Here is a 6,395-nt window from a genome sequence, read left to right as displayed (position 1 = left end):
GGATTCTTGTGCAGGTGACTTATTGGGGGTGAGCTCACAAGACTAGAAAGGGATACAGGATACGGTCAGGGAAGGAACGGAGAAAGGGTGTGATATCAGCTGGCATCTGGCCTCAGCCTGATCCTTCTAGGAGTCGGGAGCATAAACAGCACCATAGAGTTACCCGTCCCCCACTGAGGCAAGGGGAACCAGCTTTGTGCCCTGATATCAGCCAGTCATTGGCTCTGGGCTGCCCCCATATTGGGGGAAGGGGCAAAATCTCCAAGCATTCCTGGGCAAAGCAGCTCCTGTTGTTTGAGCTGATTCTCTTGACAGGAAGCCTGGGGGCAGCTCTGTGCTCTTACTGATCAACACCTGTATAGTAGCTGAGCCCTGAGTTATGTAGAAAATTTCCTGGGTGGGGCACCACAGTGTTTACTAGAAGCTAAGCAGGGCTCAGCCTGAAACAACACTTCTTTCCATAACTTGCATGTGAAACATCTTATGCCACCCAGACCAAGCATTTGTGAAGTAGCCGTCTAACACCAGGCTTGGTACCAGGTGCAGTGGTGTCATGTCTCATTCAAGCATTATGTTCTAAAGTAAATGTGGAAGATGCAGATAGCATGAAGTCAAAATTACCATAACATACGCATATGTATACGTATACACACACACACCCCTGCCTATATGTGTCTATGCATTTATATATAATGGATAAAATATCAACTATGCATAATAAAGGGCATATATATTTATAAATAAAATAATTTACCAGATTAAATTTATATTTAATTGAATTACACTGTATCTATCAAGAACCAGATTAAATCACACTTGAGCAATACTGGAGGATTTTGTTGGAATTCAATCATATCTGAGTACCCAATCTGAGACACTTCTCAGCAAAACATTTGTGATGGGGGCTCTGACTTCCATCCCATTGTTAAAGTATAATTTTCAAAAAAATGATGTAATAATGCTTAGGCAAATATAAAATGAACACATGTCAAAGATTTATTCAACTCATTAATTACCGAGAGAAATAGTAAGGTGTTAAAACCAGCCCAAAGAACATTTGAAAAGATAGGTATTCATAGCCAAGTTAATAAAGGCAGGTTAGGACAGGCTGCCTACCAAGATGGTTAATGTCAACAGGGTGATAAACCATAACCTTTGAGATGATCTGTTCCACTGATTGGAAGTAATTTACATTTCTACTGAAAAATATCTGCATGATAGCATATAGTTTCACTGAGTCTGGGACCTCTAATCAGTAGCAAACTGTGAGTTAAAGAACATGCATTTGCCTAATCCCTGGATGGGCCTGCACCTCCACATGACTCTGAAAAAGCAAGCTACCCACCTTTCACTTTATACCCAAATTTTGAGTAATTTTTATTAATAATCATCATTACTGAGTCTCTCCCTCCCATGCAAAAATCATGGGACTTTTAGAAGCCAGGAAATAGAAAAAAGGCCAGGCATTTGGCCCACTGAGACATCATTTTTACCAGTGTCTTTCTGTGACCTAATCTTGATGTTGTGTTCAGGCCTCTACCTTGGATTGCCTCAGTGTGAGGGACAGACCCTAGGATCATCCCTAATGACCACCACCTTCTAGTATCCCTGTCTTTGCATAATTCCCTCCCCTTGAGTGTGGGTGGAATCCATAGAATTCCTCTAGCCAATAGAATATTGCAAAGCTGAACTGACTCTGCAGGTGTAATTAAAGTTGCAAGCCAATTGATTCTGAGTAAAAAGAAGCTTTCCAGGATGGGCCTTAATTAATCAGGTGAGTTTGAATTAATCTAAGCCCTTAACAGGGAGACTGAGTCTGTCACATAAGCTACTTCCTCTTACATTCTGGAAGACAATGGAAGCCGCAGACTTGTCACTAGTCAAGGGAACTGGTGAGTATTCAAACAGCTTTATATCTGGGACCAGCACGTAACTTTCCTTCTATCACTTTGGAAGCCCTCTGCCATGGACTGGGCTCTCAGACCACTAAGCTGTTTCCTAGAGAATGGGAAAATATGCAAATCAGTCAAAACCTGCTTTCTTTTCCCATTTTCACAAATGTAACCCATATTATCCCAGGTTCATCAGAAAGCTGAGGGTAAGGCTGAGGGTGTGTGCTACATCATTTTATTAGGATATATAACACCAGGGGAGAGGAGCAAGAAGCAGAAAGAGTCAAGAAGGGAAGGAGGGAGAGCAGATAGGAGGTCACTGCCACTAGGGAAACTATATAACCAATCATGGACCAGAGCCTTTGAGAATCCATTATCAATTACATCCCAAAGCTGGGATGTGATGGTGGCTGGGTACAGTGAGAAAGAAGAAATCATCTAACCAGTGGCTCCCCTCTCCAATGGTCCAAAGGCCAGTTTCCAGGGGAAGGTTGGTGGGGAAGGGACAGCGTCAATCCACCCATGGGGGCACCACTTCCAACACCCAGCAATGGAGACACTGGAGAGAATGTCACCCTCACCTCTTTCTCCTTTCTGCCTTTTTCAACAGGTTACTCACCTAACTTCCCACAGTCACTGACTGTGACTTCATCTATGCCCTAATTCTTTGTAAGAATTTAGCAGCACTCTTATCTTAAAAAAGAAAGAAAAAGGAAGAAATTAGGGAAGTCAGCATTTCCCTTGCCTTTTCAAAATAACAGAACTGAGCTGAGCTTCTCTGGCTTTGATCTTCCAGGACATTTTAGCCTCCATGAAACTCTATTCCAGGATCTAGGGTCAGAACCATTTCCTGTGAATCTGTGCAGCTGAGATTTGCCCCAATCATGATGTGAAGGGAAGCATAATCTTCTTCCCAAAAAGAAGTTCTATACAGACAAGGAATACAAGTCGGTTCAATTACATTATAATTGACTCTAATTGGCCCTCCCACAGGCTGTTAAATTCTTATCTGCAGCCTGGTAGCACATTAGAATGCTGTAACACCTCTATCCTGCCCTGAAGAGCACAATAGAAATGTTAAAAAAACAACAACAACAAAAAAACAACCCACCACTAAGCAGCTGAGCTTGGAAAAAGAGAGCTCCAGTGAGGTCGATAAAATGGCAGCCATTTTAGGAGCAGTTTCAAAGAGCTCTCAAGAGGGAATGTGACACTTCTGACTGCCTTCTAAATGCAGAGAAGGGGAAAAAAAAAAGTTCTTGAGGGATTATTATCAAGCACTAAGAGAGCTTCTTAAATTAACATATCTTCCAAGAAACTTCTCTACTTTCCTTCATTTGTTCGGTACGCGTTGACTCCAGCCAGGTGCCAGGCACTGAGTTAGGACTGGAGATAGGGAGTGCAGATGACGTATGTGGAGTCCAGCGCAGGAGAGGAGGTTCAGTTAAGATGACGCCAGGACCCGCGGAATGTGGAAGGGTAGGGTGAGAGTGGGTGCAGAGAACCAGGTAGGTGGGCTCCAGGTGGTGGGAAGAACAAGGGTAAAGGGCTACATTCAGAGTGGACACAGCTGGAATGAGCTCCTGGAAAACAGGAAGCAATCCCCCCGCCCCCGCCCCCTCGCGCACACAAACACACTTTTGTCTTCCAGAATGGCCTACGGCAAAGAAGCACCTCCTCCATAAAACTTAGAGAAAACGCAAGATGACCTCGTTTATCTAGACAAAGCCAGACACAGACCCTCCAAATTTCCCGTCCTGAGAATCGATGTCTTCAAGGTAAAACACCCTCAGTTCTATTGTCCTGCCATGCCCCTGCCCTTCCTCCCACTTCCCACATCCAGCCCTTCCTAGAGCTGAGTTCACTCTTCTCTATAAAAGAAAAGTCCTTTTTGCTTAACCCTGAAGATGCTGGCAGACCTTATGGACAGAACCTCCTCCCCATCGGGGCAGCCCTTCTCCCCCCGCCTTGTGATAATCCTTTAGAGTAAAGCCTCCCCTTACTAAGTCCTGACTTGTTCTCTCTTTCACACAAGTAAGCATCTGTTCCAGTGGTTCTTAATACTGATCGCAGTTCTTAAACTTGAGCTCAATCAGAATCCCCTGGAAGCAAGCCTTCTATGACACAGGATGCTGGGCCAGAGCTTCTGATTCAGTAGGGCTTGGGTGGGCCCTAGAATCTGCATTTCTAACAAGTTCCTCAGGGATGCTGATGCTGATGCTTAAGAACCACTGATATAGAACTGGACGGGGAGAGGCAAGTGACAGGGCTGCCAGAGAATTAGACAGAGGCCACAACATGAAGCACTACAGGGTTTACCCTTTGATGTCAGGCACTGACGAAGGATGGAAACAGGAAGACACCTAATCATACCTGCTCCTTTGGAAAATCCCTCTGTCTGAAGCTTGGAGAACAAACTGGAAGGGGTAAGAATCAGGGCAGAAGGCCTATGAGGAAGCTGTTGCATGATCCTGGTGAGAAATGATGGTGGCCTGGGTGGAGGTGGGATGTGGAGCTGATGACTGGAGAGAAGCAGATTCAAGTGGAATTTAGGCAACAGCATGCACAGGACACAGCAGCTGACAGGTGGGCCATGAGGAAGAGGAGGGAGTCCCTCATGATCCCTGGCTTCCCAGCAGTAAATGGACCCTGTTACTATGAAAGTAAAGCAGGAAGGAGGAAAAGCTTGAGAGGGAAAGCTGAAGCTGTTATCATCTGGAGTTCAGTCTGTTGGAGAGACCTGGAGTGAGGATGTCCAGTATGCAACTGGATAGAGGGTTCTAGAATGTCAAAGTCTGGTCCAGGACAGAGAAAGGTTTAGGAATCTTCAGGTGAAGATTCCATGTCAGAGAGAGGACACAGAGTAAGAAGAAAACAGAAGCATGGATGGAAGCCTTAGGAAAAGGAGGTAGACAGAGGACTGATGCGAATAGCCAGCCCTTCAGGGGCCCTAGCAGTGCTTGTCTCAGTCCTTCCTCAACAGTCTTATAATGCTCACATTCCTCTCAGAATTATGTGGGACTCAACTGTCTTTCCTCCACTAGACTACTACAACTGGAGAACACAGCTGTTCAATAGCAGTTTTGCCAGTTGTCCCATATTGATTCTGATACCAAGTCCGATGTGTGCGTATGTGGGCAGGGGGTAGAGGGGTCCCCACACCACCAAGCAAATCTCTACCAGCTGCATGTCCTCCCATTCAACTCAATTTGACTACCCAGAGATAGCATCAGATCCCACAGGTTAAGGGCTCAGTCCCAGAAGACTGTCACCTCCTCTAATTTCAGATACCAATTTCAAGTCCAGGGTGTTACCTGGATTTCTGATGGACTTCTGACCAACTGGCTGTAAGGCAGAGGTTCCCATGAACCCCTTCTTGGGTTTGATCAACATGCTAGTGCAGCTCACAGAATTCAGGAAACTTGTTTACTCACAAGATTACCAGTTTACTGCAAAGGATATGAAAGGACAGGAATAACTACCTAGAAGAAGAGATACAAAGGGCAAGGTCCCGAACAAAGGAACTTCTGTCCTTGTGGAGTTTGGGGCTTGGCTCAGTGGCACATGGCAGTGTTCTGGTTCCCCAACCTGGAAGCTCTCCAAACCCCCTCCTGTTGGGTTTTTATACAGGCTTCATTACATAGAAAAGATGATTAAATCGTTGACCACTGGTGATGGATTCAACCTCCAGCCTCTCTCCCTTTCCTAGAAGTCAGGGGATGGCACTGAAAGTTCCAACCCTCTAATCACATGGTTGGCTCCACTGACAACCAGCACCTATCCTTAGGTGCTTTCCAAAAGTCACCTTATTAACACGACAAAAGACACATTTATTGCTCTCCTCATTTAGGAAATTCCAAGAGTTTTAGGAGCTCTGTGCCAGAAATGGGAACAAAGACCATATATTTCTTATTATAAATCATAATATCACATCCCATCTAGTGTTTCTTTTTCTTGGAGAATGTATTTGACATAACCAACCATATTAATTTGTCAGTGTTTGTTTTTAAGATCTAGAAAGAAAGCAGATGACAAATATCAGAAATGGCTTCTCCCTTCACTCCTTTCCTCTAGCATCATTAAACAAATTGAAAAGTGACAGATGATGGACTGACCCAAGGATGAAGACCCTGCCCAGCAGGCCCAAAGTAGGCATGCAAATGGAGAATTCACACTTGCAAATGGTGCTCAAGATCCACCATATTGACTTCTTTAAAGGAAATAAAATGTAGCACTGTGCCCCAGAAATTGTTTGTCATATGGTTGTGCATATTTATAGAGAGACTGTTATATTTTTAGTTGGAGAGAGGTGGGTTTTTTCTCAGTTTCTATGGTAAATCACTTCTAAAGTCTGCATTTGTATGATTAAAGTAATAACGTTGAATTGGCCAATTTGCCCGAGTAGGAAATACACCGAATTGCCAGGATTTAAAATACATACACTCTTTATAAGCAGAACCATAATAATGGAACAAAATGGAAGACCTTTTTTTTTTATTTTAT

This window comes from Phoca vitulina, unplaced genomic scaffold, assembly GCF_004348235.1.
Source record: "Phoca vitulina isolate PV1807 unplaced genomic scaffold, GSC_HSeal_1.0 scaffold22, whole genome shotgun sequence".
Taxonomy (NCBI): Eukaryota; Metazoa; Chordata; class Mammalia; order Carnivora; family Phocidae; genus Phoca; species Phoca vitulina.
Note: the sequence above shows the minus strand (reverse complement) of the source record.